The sequence below is a fragment of the Choloepus didactylus genome, chromosome 16 (assembly GCF_015220235.1).
Source record: "Choloepus didactylus isolate mChoDid1 chromosome 16, mChoDid1.pri, whole genome shotgun sequence".
Lineage (NCBI taxonomy): Eukaryota > Metazoa > Chordata > Mammalia > Pilosa > Megalonychidae > Choloepus > Choloepus didactylus.
In genome coordinates this window covers 59,485,899-59,498,633 of record NC_051322.1, presented here as the reverse complement: position 1 = coordinate 59,498,633, position 12,735 = coordinate 59,485,899, and the positions used below count along the sequence as shown (strand labels likewise).

The 12,735-nt window shown below is 38.4% G+C and overlaps 1 protein-coding gene across 13 annotated transcripts in view; it reads left to right on the top strand.

Moving 5' to 3' along the window:
• The window catches only part of GREB1L (GREB1 like retinoic acid receptor coactivator), a 422,182-nt gene that overhangs the window by 174,108 nt on the left and 235,339 nt on the right, over window positions 1–12,735 (top strand). For 10 of the 13 annotated variants that reach the window (XR_005212149.1, XR_005212148.1, XR_005212147.1 and 7 more), the window contains exon 2: window positions 6,277–6,353. The exons of the other annotated variants lie outside the window; for them this stretch is intronic. The gene's annotated coding sequence lies outside the window, so the exon portion shown is untranslated. The remainder of the gene's footprint in view (window positions 1–6,276; window positions 6,354–12,735) is intronic. 13 annotated transcript variants of the gene reach the window in all.

The window sequence follows — 12,735 nt, the reverse complement described above, 5'->3', positions numbered from 1 at the left end:
ACAGGCTACATTCTTGGTTGCTACTGATTGCCTCGAATTAGGAGGGCACGAGATTTTCCTGTTGACAGTGCATTCTGTTTGTAGAAAATGCAAGAAGTGCTCTATCAGACCTACCTTACTCAGAACCAGCAGCTCACTGATAGCAATGACTGAATCAGGTAGAACTAGAAGAATTTTCTGGAGAATTACAGCCCTGTCTTTGTAATTGCTGGCAGAAGCTCTTCTGCTTCCTGGCTCCTGGGAAGTGGAAACAGAAAAGTGTGCTTCAGCCTTGAAGTGTTTTTGTGGAAAATGTAATTGCATGAACACCTGGTTTGCTATTCTACCTCTTCTTTCAACTACCAGATGGATCTCTATAATTACCTTTCAAATGGAGCCCAGAAATGAGAGAGGTGAGGGGTTTCAATGAATTTCAAGGACGGAATAAGCTTTTATCATTTTTCATATAGAATGCTTTTATTTTCTATGAAAATAAAATGGTATTTAAATTGCCATTTTATTTTCAATACTGTAATATAAATGTTGTTACCTTTACAAAATTACAGCTTATGTAAATGATTATTTAATCCTTAACTACTGGGAAAATAAAGATGGCTTCATTCACCTTTTCTAAATTGTGGTTTGGATTCCACTCTCTGGCCAACCCCCACCCCACCCACAAAATTCGTTTAGGTAGAACATCTCAAGTTTATGGTGAGGCTTTACTGTAGGCTCAAGGCATATAATCCTTAGCAGACCTGGACAAGTTGGCAGGATTTGCTGTTGTTTATATAATGAGATTTTCCCTTTTAATAGTACTTTATTGTCAGCATTATTTATCCTATGATAGTAAGATTTATGTCCAACCAATAAATTTATTCTGCATACATGGTTATCTATATCCATCTCACTGGTGTCATCAGCTAAAAACAATTTCTAAGCCAATATTCTATTGCCTTCTTCAGCCAGTTGATCGCAAATGATAATCTGGGCCTGTTCCATCTCCTGTCCTACTCCCTCCAGGCTCTTTTGTAGTTATACAGCAGACTTACCCATTGTTCCTAGAGCCCAGTCTTTCTCACACCTCATTGACTTTGGACGCACTGTTCCCTCTGCTGGCCTAGAATGTGCTCCCTGCCCTGTTCTCTCCATGTACCTGGCTTATTTCAGCTCAAGTGTGACCTCTTTGGTGACGCTTTCCCTGACTCTGTCCAACCTCTGTATGAGAGACTTCTAGGGCATACCCTTCTCATGTCTGTTATACCACGACAGAATAAGTGCCATTTCTTTTTTGTGTCCCAACACCTACTGCTGTACTTGTTGCTTAATATATGTTGGTTAAATGAATAAATGGTGAGAGCAACCCATATCATCTTTATTCTTTCTTATTCCTTTATGCTGTTGAGGGAGGGAAAAAGGGAGGAGCCCTTCTTCCTGAAAATACTGTGAATATGATGGTTCTGTGTTAAAATAAAACACTGAGATTGTGAATCAGTGCCAGCATTAGACAGAATAGTGAGGTAGGCAGTCTCCTAGGCTTCTATTATATGGTTTAATTAATGCATTTCAATGGGAGCTAAAACCTTAATGTATGAATAAATTAAGTACAGAGCACTTTTGGGGGTGAGGGGTAGATTGCGGAATTTCTGGGGCCCTGAAATCACCACCACACCCATGTGTGCAGGTATCTGTGTAGTGACACCAAAATGACTGAAAGATGTGTTCAGAATAACAAAACCCATGCTCTGAAACGAGAATTACTGTTCTACATAGTTTACTCTGTATATTTGTATAATGTGAACTGTAAAGGATACAGGATGGATCTTGATATTAGTTTCCATTTCTTCCTCACAAGTTGGTGATGGACCTTACTGAGTAGCCAAGAGTATGTTCTGGGTTGAACTCTCTTCTTCATATCCCACATTGCTCATTCACAAGCTTTCTGTGCTGGGATGTCTGCCCTTGTTTGAGAGCCTTAATTACAAGACAGAAAAGTAGAAAAGCCCTTAATTTTTTTTTTTTACTGATTAACTTGCTTTTAGTCCAGTCTTTAAATACCATTTCCCCATGCTAGATTTCTAGGGAGGAGTCTCCTTCCATGAATATTCTTTGCCCAGTGCTAGTTCTCTGTGTTACTAGTTAGTGGTGCTACTGTTTTGTGCTCTTTCTTTTCAGTGGTCTTTTGGTTAGATGTCCTTTTCCTCTCTGTGAGATTGTTCTAGTTTGCTAATGTTGCCGGAATGCAAAACACCAGAAATGGATTGGCTTTTATAAAAGGGGATTTATTTGGTTACACAGTTACAGTCTCAAGGCCATAAAGTGTCCAAGGTAACGCATCAACAATTGGGTACCTTCACTGGAGGATGGCCAGTGGCATCCGGAAGACCTCTGTTAGCTGGGAAGGCATGTGGCTGGTGTTTGCTCTGGAGTTCTGGTTTCAAAATGGCTTTCTCCCAGGACATTACTCTCTAGGCTTCAGTTTCTCTCCAAAATGTCACTCTCAGTTGCTCTTGGGGTGTTTGTCCTCTCTTAGCTTCTCCAGAGCAAAAGTCTGCTTTCAAAGGCTGTCTCCAAAATGTCTCTGTAAACTGCAGTTCCTCTTTTAGCTCCTGTGCATTCTTCAAAGTGTCGCTTTTGGCTGTAGCAAGCTTGCTCCTTCTGTCTGAGCTTATATAGTGCTCCAGTAAACTATTCAAGGCCCATGCTGAAAGGATGGGGCCACACCTCCGTGGAAACTATCCAATGAAAGATCTCACCCTCAATTGAGTGATCACATCTCCATGGAAACATTCAATCAAAAGTCTCCAACCCAATCAACAACAATATGTTTCCTGCTCACACAAGATTGCATCAAAGATAATGGCGTTTTGGGGGACATAATACATCCAAACCAGCACAGAGATGTACATGCTTTGTGCACTGTGGCAATAGGAGGGGCCTTTTCTGAGGGAAGTGGCATTTCTATTTGTAGTTCCAGTTGAAAATGGATCCCCCATTGCTTGGAACTTAATACATCCTGGTTGGCACCATTAGATGTGTGCTCCAACACCAGCAGCTCCTGGGTGTCCTTGTTTATTCCATGCCAACACCATCTTGGGATATGTGTTGTTGGTAATGTGGGAACAAGCAGACTAGAGAAGCTATATTTGTTCATTGGTTTTAACTATAGAACAGCATTCCAAAAGCTATATTACTGACTGGGGCAGTTTTATGGTAAAATTTCAAAAGATACACAACTGATGGGTTTCAGAGTAAAAGGTGAAGGAAATGAACTAGGGAGGAATACAAATAAAGATAAAGTAGAAGTTTTTATTTGGGAAACTCTGTTAGGTGCTACTGAGTTTCTTAAGTGACTGCTGTACTCAAAGTGTATTTAATGCACTTACTTTAAGAGACTGTTCTTTCTTGATTCTCCATTTGACTTTCTCTGAGGAAGGTAAAGCTAGCTCTGATACTTGCACAGAAAACTGTACTTCCAGGCAAAGGCAGAAAATTAGTTGTTTATTGAGATATAATTCATATACCGTAATTTTTACTCTCTTGAAGTGTACAATTCAGGGATTTTTAGTATATTCACAAGGTTGTGCAACCATCACCACTGTCTAATTTCAGAACATTTTTATTACTCCCCAAAGAAACCCTGTGCCCCATTCTCTCTCCCTTCAGCCCTTGACAACTACCAATCTTTTCTTCTCAATAGATTTGCCTATTCTGGACATTTCATATAAATGGAATTATACAGTATGTAGATGTTTGGCTTCTTTCACCTAAAATGTTTTCAGGGTTCATCCATGTTATAGCATGTATTATTACTTCCTTCCTTTATGGCTGAGTAATATTCTGTTGAGAAACTTGGTTCATCAAAAATTAGATGGCTAAATGACATTCGGTTGATTTCTGCTATGGGAAATTTTATGGGGTGAAATAAATGCATTCAGGAATTCTACTGAAGTCAGTTAAAGTTTATTACTTAATGCATCGAGGTTGAGAGCACAGCAGGGGAATTGTGGGGCATCTCAGCAAGAGAATGGAGTTTTCATAGGGTTTGGACCTGTGCTGAAAGGTTCTAAGGAAGGACCAGCACTGGATTGGGCGGCACGATGAAACAGGGGCTGTTTAGTAATTGGGTATCTCAGCAATATTTGTTCAGGGTGGGGAGGAACAAAGAGGGATTAGGGAAGTCATTGGTAAGAAAGCAGTAGTCATTCGAGAGGAGTGATTTTGCAGCTCTCGGATGGCCTTGGGAGAAACATCATTTTCTGTTGTCCATGCCATTGTCTGTCACAGACGATATCCCTGTGTCTCTCAGGGACATTGCAGTCTAATTGTCAGCAGAGCTAATTTTTACTCTTCATATGAGAGGGTTATGCTCTGGTTCTGAGATTAGGGAGCAAGTAAATTTAGCAAGACTGGGAAAGTAAGACACAACGAAACTATCAAATAGGACTGACCATTCACCCACTGAAGTAATATCCCTTAACATAAAATCTCTTTATTGGTTTGTTGCCAGAATAACTTCATGAATTATTAGAAGGTGAGAAGTAGGAATTCTCAACCAGCTCTTATTAGTAACCACCTTTATTCATTGCCTGCTATGTGATGGCCTTCATGCTAGGTATTTTATATATGTTCTCTTGGAGGTTTAAACAGTAATGAATAATTAATCCTTTGTCATTCAGCCTAAAGAGTGTGTGTAAACATATCTGTATTTGCCAATATAGTCACTCATTTACAAACTCACCATAGGTAGTGCTGGGCACTAGGAATGAACAAGACATGGACCCACTCGAGACAGTAGAACAGTGCTGTCCAACAGAACTTTCTGGATGATGGACATGTTCTATTCTGTGCTGTCTGCTACAGTAGTAATCACTGCAGTGGCTCCTGAGTGCATGCAATGTGGCTAATGTGTCTGAGGAATTGAATTTGAATTTATTTTTAATTTAAATTTTAATAGCCACATGAAGCTAGTGGCTACCATATTTTATATCATGGCTAGAGAAACTCACAACAAAAGGAGAGAAGGAGATGCAGATAGTCACAATTTGTGGTGTGGTGTGTCCTAAAGCATAGATCTGTGGGCTCAGGACACAGGTGGTGGAGGTGTTAGGGAAAGTATCCAGAGGAGAGGAGGTAGCATGGAACTGAGATGTAAAAACGTAGTAATAATAACAATAAATATTATTTTGGTAGAGAAGAAGGGATGGGAGCAGAGAGGGTTCATTCCAAGTAAAAGGCATAGTGTCTAAAAGCATCGAGGCATTAAAAATATGCATGCAATTTCAGTAAAAGGCATGTGGCTTGGATGGGTTGAAGTGTAGGTTACAAAAATGTTGCCGGTATATGAAATGGTTTTTATGATAAAGGCCTGTTTTAACCAATCGAAAAACAAATTTAACACATGTATTTAGCATTTACTTGTCTGGTATATGTTGTTTGAGGAACTGCCATATTTATTATTTAAAAGAGATCATTGTTGTTTTAATCTCCATCCTGCAGAGAGAAATTTAAGGATTGAAAAAAGTAAACGAATTTGCTCAAAGACACATAGTGAGGAGGGGGAGAGTCAGGATTTGAATCCAGGCCTATTTGACATCAGAGTTCAGTGCCTTCATTAGTCACTCTCTCTCCCAATTTAAGCTGTTCTCAGAGTAGAATTGTGATTAATTTTCCTGGGTATGTCTTGCAAGATTAGTTTTTGACCACTTCTTTTAGTTTTTTTATCTTCTAATTTCATATTGAAAATGTATTCTGATTTAAAAAAAAAAAACAAAACTACATAGGACTGTACACCACAAACAGTGAACCTTAAATGTAAACCATGGACTATAGTTAATAAGATGGTTATATTAATCCTTCATCAATTTTAGCAAACATACCACACTATAATGCAAGGAATTAATAAAAGGGGAGTATCTGTTGCATGATTTTTTCTGTAAACCTCAAACTTCTCTAATTAAAAAAAAAAGTATTCTGGCTAAGAGACTGGTGTTATAAGATACTGTATTGCCTTAACTAGAAATAGCTATATTGACAATTTCCCTTCTTTTTCTGCATATTTATGGCTCTAAGAGCCTTTTATATCCTAAAATAGAGTGGTTAGGGAATTAGTTAAATTGGAGGACCCAGTCCATTCATTCTCAGATTTGAATGGGCTTCTGTGACCATCAGGACCCAGAGAATTCTTGCTTCCTTGTGGTGGAGAATGGTTTGTTATCTGAGCCTCTCCACATCTGTACCTAAAGGTCATGACCCTGGGCTCTGACTTCCTTCTTCCTTTTTTTACCCTTTCCTCAGGAACAAATCTTGGTAACTGGAAAGAGGCTTTGCTCTTCTTAACTAAGAGGAATTGGATCTCTGCACCTGTCTGGCAGGTACCGTCAAGTCCTGAAAACCTCTATTCCTGGCTAAGAAAGCACTTGTGCTCTGAAGACTTTTTGTTTTGATTTGTGTCTTTTCAGAAGCGAAATAACTCACTTCCTGTTATTTGGGAATTTCCCCCAAAAGTCAATCACAAAGTCATAGTAAGGTGCTGTTTTAGTTTCCTGGCTGCTAAAACAAATACTGTACAATGGGTTGGCTTAACATGAGAAATTTATTGGCTCATGATTTCAGAGGCTAAAAAGGCTTGCTTCCTCCCGAGATTGCTATCTTCTGGCTGGCATGCAATCTTTGGGTTCCTTGGCTTTTGTATCATGTGACAGTGTACATGGAGGTGTCTTCTCCTTTCTCTTCTGGGGGTTCCATTGACTTCCAGTTTCTGGCTGCTTCCCGTGGCTTCTCTTTCTGTTCCTTTCTCTTCTGCTTATAAAGACTTCAGCCATACTGGATTAAGGTCCATCCTCATTCAGTTTGGGCACAGTTAACATAGTTAGTACCATCTTCAAATGTCCTCTTTACGAATGGGTTCACACCCAAGAACAGGGAGTTGGGACCTGAATGTGCCTTTTATGGGAGATGTGATTCAATCCCCAACAGGTACATCTAACATTTGTATTTACTAGGCCTTAAGACTACTTGCATAGTACTTGCATACTATGTGCCACTGCAAATACAGAATAGAGATTAAAGACGGGGACAGGCAGTACAAGGAAGTGACTGTTATGGGGTGGAGACATCTTCCTGGAGGGAGGACTAACGTTAGGTCTTAAAGGGAGGGCAGGACTGAGCTGGGCTGAGAATGGGAGTTCCATGCATGGAGTGTTGCACAGGCAAAGGCACAGAGGTAGAGAGGATCATGGGTAAAATGGTTTGGCTGAAGAAGAAAATGTACTTTGGTTGCACTTTAGGATCATCTGGAGAACTTTAAAAACACCCCTAAAGATTCTGATTTAATTGATCCAAATTGCAGTCTGTGCGTCAGGATTTAAAAGGTTTCACTGGTGATTTTAATGTCTGACCATTGCTATAGAGACTCTTTACTGACCAGCAGCTCTGGCCTCACCTGGAAGCTTGTTAGACATGCACAACCTGAGGCCCCATCCCTGAACCCATAGAATCAGAATTTGCGTTTTCACAAGATCGCAGGTGACCTATGTGTTCAGCAAAGTTTGAGAAGCATTTCTTTAGAGAAAAGGTGAGAAGTATGGTTGAAGAGGGCCAGATTAGCTAACCAGATTTTCCCCAGCAGCATGTGAGGCGAGGAATGAGTTACTGGTATGCAGTGATATTGATTCCTTGCAAGCCCTTGGGGCTGCTTGTACTTGTAGTCAGCCAAGAAGGCTCCTCTGGTTATCTCTATGCCCTGCACAAATATTATCACATTTTCTATGGGTGCCTCGAAGCAAAAAAGGTAGGGACACACCAGCTGGAGACTTTAGACTGTGCCCTATCAGTAGTGAAGATCCCCTGAGGATTTTTGATCAAAGTATGTTACATGTACCAAATTGTGGTCTAGGAAGATTGTCCTGAGAGAGTGGACAGGTGGGGAGTGTAGTAGAGTCTGGGAGGCACATTGGTGGACAGTTGGAATAATTCACATACGAGGTGAGAAAACCCAAGACTAAAGAAATGGTAATGCTTAAGAATCCAAGTAACCCTTTAAATTCCCATTCCCAAATCTTCAGGGTGAAACTTGGAAAGAACTACAATAGATTTCTTCCTTTTTGAAGTCAATTTGTAACTTTTGTTTGTTTTTAGTTTATCCTTGTGTGGTATTCTCTCAAAAGGGGTCAAGAAAGCTGATTAAAATCTACTTGGCATAAATAAGGTCATAAACATTCAGCTCTTACTCTGCGTGATCCCCCTGGTTCTTGGTGGGTGGGATCATCTGATTTGAGGGTTATTAGTGATTTCAAAGGAGAAAGGAAAACAATGATGGTCATCATTTGGTGAATGGGCAGAGAAGAGGAATTTCAGGAAATGGAGAGGTTAAAAGTCCAAGTATGAAAGGACTGTTGTTGTGGAAGACTCAGGGCCATACTTGCTAGTTGGGACAATATTTATAGGAGAATCCATGCTTTCCATAAGACGATTTTGTTTTTTAAAAATGTTTGAATTATCAGTATTCTCATTTTCTTATTCAAGTTGCATCTCTTAAGTCAACAAGTATTTATTTGGTCCTGATATTTAAAGTACTTTGATATTGACTTTTTTCCTAATAACTTTCCTACTGTTTATTTTATTTACATGTTCTTTCTCCCCAGATGATTATAAGTACCTCAAGGACATAAACCATATCTTATTCTTCTGTGTCTCCCAAAGTTTTGCTCCAGTAACTGTGTGCAAAATCATGCTGATTTCCTAAGATGAGTTATTTCCTTTGGGAATTTGTGATCTATGAAGCAGCTATTTCCTGGGGTGCTCATAATTGGATGTAATAAAAATAATATGCCATACACTTTTTTGTTTTCCAAGTTTATTGGTATTTCTAATGAAAAAATGGAAGGGGAGAAGGCTGAAGAATCTTCAAAAATAAGGTGTAGTTAAAAAATACTATCAAAGTCAAAGCAATACTATCAGGTAAATATTGAAAACTTCTGGTGCTTTCAGTGACTCATTTCAAAACAGGAGGTTTTTTAAAAAAAATTATAGAAGCATAGAATCTTGGTATTTATCCCTGTTGTCCCTGTTTCTTTATATGATACCCTTTTTCTTTTTTTCATCTTACCATTTGGGTTTCTTTTTCTTTTTTCTTTCTGTTTGGAAGTAGTACCATTTGTTGTGGGAATGTAACTCCTGACCATGATTGTAGTCAGGAGTGTCAGTAATCATCTGGATGTGACCCACTAACATGTTTAAACTGTTAGATTGTATTTTATGGGAAATGCAGTGACCTTAAACACTTTAACAATTTTATTTAGTTTCAAATCACAATATTCTATTTTCATCCCTTTTATTGGAATTGTGAAACCTACTATTAACCAAAATTCAAAAAAGCTTATGCTTTTTTCTGAAACTTGGGATACTGAGAAATTCTTAGTGCCACCTAAATCTTGGGAGGGGTTGGTGGTGGTATTTTAATTGCAGCCTGTTGTGGTATTTGACATTATGGTTGAAGAACTCTGCATAACACGTAGAAAAATAGAGCTTGACTAGAAAGAGTGAAACTACTTTGAAAGAGTAAATCAGTACTTAAAATTTAAAAAAAGTGTAGGCTGGGAAAACTTCTTTAAAGAATTCCTTAATGAATCAATGAGTAGTTTATATCCTTAAAGAATTTTTTATGGTATAATAATGAACATTTATAACAGAACAAAAATAAGCCATTTCCTAACATTAGGCTCTCTGCCTACGGAGGTCATAAAAATTGTTAATGCAGATGAGGTTGCCTTCTGTTGTGTGATGCTAATAGGAAATGGATCATTGCGGTTTATGGGGTACTTAGCCATTTTGGTTCATGATAAATGACTGACTTCAAGTGACATTCCTTCCCTGATTTCCCACTATTCATCACCTGAAAGAATGGGACCCAAACATGAAGTTGATTTTGAAGTTGTCAGGAGTTTCACTGTGGTGTAAATCCTTCATAAGCCAATGTTTTAATTGATTTAGGAAGAAATTGTATGAATGAAAACACTCATAAATGTTTTATGCTCCTGTTTTCTTTTGTTTAAAAGGCAGTTTTGTGACTATCTTATCCTGCTTTAACTTCTGTTGCCTCTTCCTTTTCCCCTCCCCCTCTCCAAACATTCTCCAGTTTTGAAAACTCCCTAGATTTTATCTTGCAGATGCTTTGATGTAATTATATTGTTTTGCCCTATAAAATCAGCCAAAAATAAGCAGAAAAAAGGGAACATGTTTTCAACTTTATGTCCTCCTATAGGCTAGACATTATAAAACTGATATGGAAAACTTTCACTGCTGTGTTTTTGCTATTATCCTATTTTCTTCCCTATCTCACCATCTTTTCTCAAAATACTTGCTCCTCTTTCTCCACCTATTTCCCCCCACCCCCCAACACAAATCATCCCTGAATATGGAGGAAAAAGGCTTTCTAATGGAATATGGTCACATTATCCTATAATTAACCTCTCATTCCTAGCAAATCATCCCCCAGCTTATTTTCAGGAAGGCTTTGCTGGCACTGTTGGGATTGCCCAAGAAATCCAGTCATGCCTTGTGAATGCCTAAAGGAAGTTTGAGAATTCCTTGTGTTGTCTCAGTGTGTGGTTTTCTGATGTTTGGAATGTTTACCTTTGAGACAGAGCCTGTATTTCATTCAGTGCTCATGCTGTTCATGCTACTGGCATTTGAAGAGTGTTCAATATCTGGCAGAATGCTATCCAGGAAAGACAGTTTAAAATTTTTTTGCAGGTTGTCTTAAAATCATTTAGTGTAATTGAGGTAATTTGCTATTTATTTCATTGGTTCTTAAAGAAATGTTGAGCTCCCTTATCTACATGTGTTGGAGGGATGGTGACATCTGGTTATTTTGTTTCCTTTGTAGAACTTCAGGGGAGGAGGTGCATCCTTGGCTGGTGCTGGAGGGGAAGCGAGGACACTCCCTACTAAAGGCTGTGTCTTTGACACAAAACTTTTTATTTCCTAGCAGATTCCCCTGAGGAATTTTTCCTTTAACAAATGGTATCCATATATGCCCTGTTCAGAAGGAACTTTAGGCCGATAAATTGGGAGCATTTGGAGTGTCTGAATTCTTTTCATGCTCTAGAAACCCAGACACTAGTGAAATTTGAGGAGAAAGCCTAGAAATGGGGCAACAGAAATATTCATTTGGTTTCCTATGGTAGTTTTTCCTTTTGAAACCCTAGAAATAGCTCATGGGATGTAATTTGATTACATGGTCTTAGATAAATCCTATCAATCTTTTATAGCTGGTTGTGATATCTGGAAAGAACAAAACATCTTTTTTTTTTTTTTTCCAAATATGTTTAATGAGGGATCATTAATATTGAATACTTATTCAGCTCAGCCCAAGCCAGTTAGCAAACCCTTAAATAGCCAATTCTAATATGCTACAGTAATCTTAGGACTGTAGAAACATATCCATAATTTAATTTTTGGCCTATTTCTGCATGGTGTGGCGATTGATGGTCTGGGGAGGAAGAGAGAAATGAGAGGAGGAAACTGCAAGAAGAGAGGCTGAAAGCCTGGGTGCCTGGGCTGACCATTTCTACTTTGGACTCACCCGTTTGTAACTGTTATATTAAAGTGAACATTGATGGTCTTTTACTTTCTTCTTTCCCTTTTTCTCCTCTTTTTCCCTCCTCTTCTCCATATATCGGTATAGATGTGTTGAAACAGGAAAAACAAACTAAGATCTAAAATGCACAAGATTTCCTGGAAGAAGGGTGAAAGATCAGAAGAAACACACCTCCCTGCCCAAAGAATGACTTAGGAATGAATAAGAGTAGTATGGTTTTTTGGAGGGGGGGGGGGTCAGTATTCAGAGGTTTTAAATTATTACCTTTAATCTACATTGCCAAATCTTTTGGATGCAATGTGTTCTTGAAATCTAGGTCTTCACTTGGATACTTTTAAAGTAAAACTTAAGCATTTATGTGCTGCATTCTCACCACCTGGGTGCAATTACTATCATCTGTTTGACTTGCTAGAAACCACCAAATAATCCCACTGAACTGAACTAAAAGTAGAAAAAGAAAAAGCTCCCAAAAGAAAAATTAGTGTTCTTTGAAAGTTTTTTTTTTTTTTGTATTATTTTGAAATTGATGGGAAATAAATTCTTGGGAAGACTAAACTATTAAGCATAAATGTAACATCTTTCAGGGTCTTTCTAATTGGTTTGAAAGTCTCACTAAAAGAATAGGTTAGCTGTTAATGATTTTCTCTCTTCACTTACTGATTCAAAGGTGTGATGTTAGTTTTACTCTGTAGGATGTTACTTTGCTTTTTTGCACTTCAGAAAGATCTAAGGTCACTGATTATGACTTTGCCACTTCCTGTCCTATTGTCCTTACAAAGAGGTTTTTTTGGTTTAGACCTTACTGTAAAGAAATCAGCCCAAGTAAGAATTCTTGATACTTGCATGTCTATTAAATTCTACAGTTTTGCTTTTTATTTGGACGATTTTAATTGTATGATTTATAGGGTGATACTTGGACTTCAGAATTCCTCTTAGGGGCGTTGAAATGCCTTTTACCTCACTCTTCTTTCACAATGAATTGTGTAATGGAGTAGAGAAACAGCAACCAGGAGCCCAGACTGTGTTGGGGAGCAACAAGATCAGAAGATGTTTACATTTCTATGAAATTCTTACCTACAACTAGAAAAGGCATTATCAATACCTTTTTTAGTCAGTTGCCCCTCGTAGAATTTTGCTTTTCTTTTATGTAACAG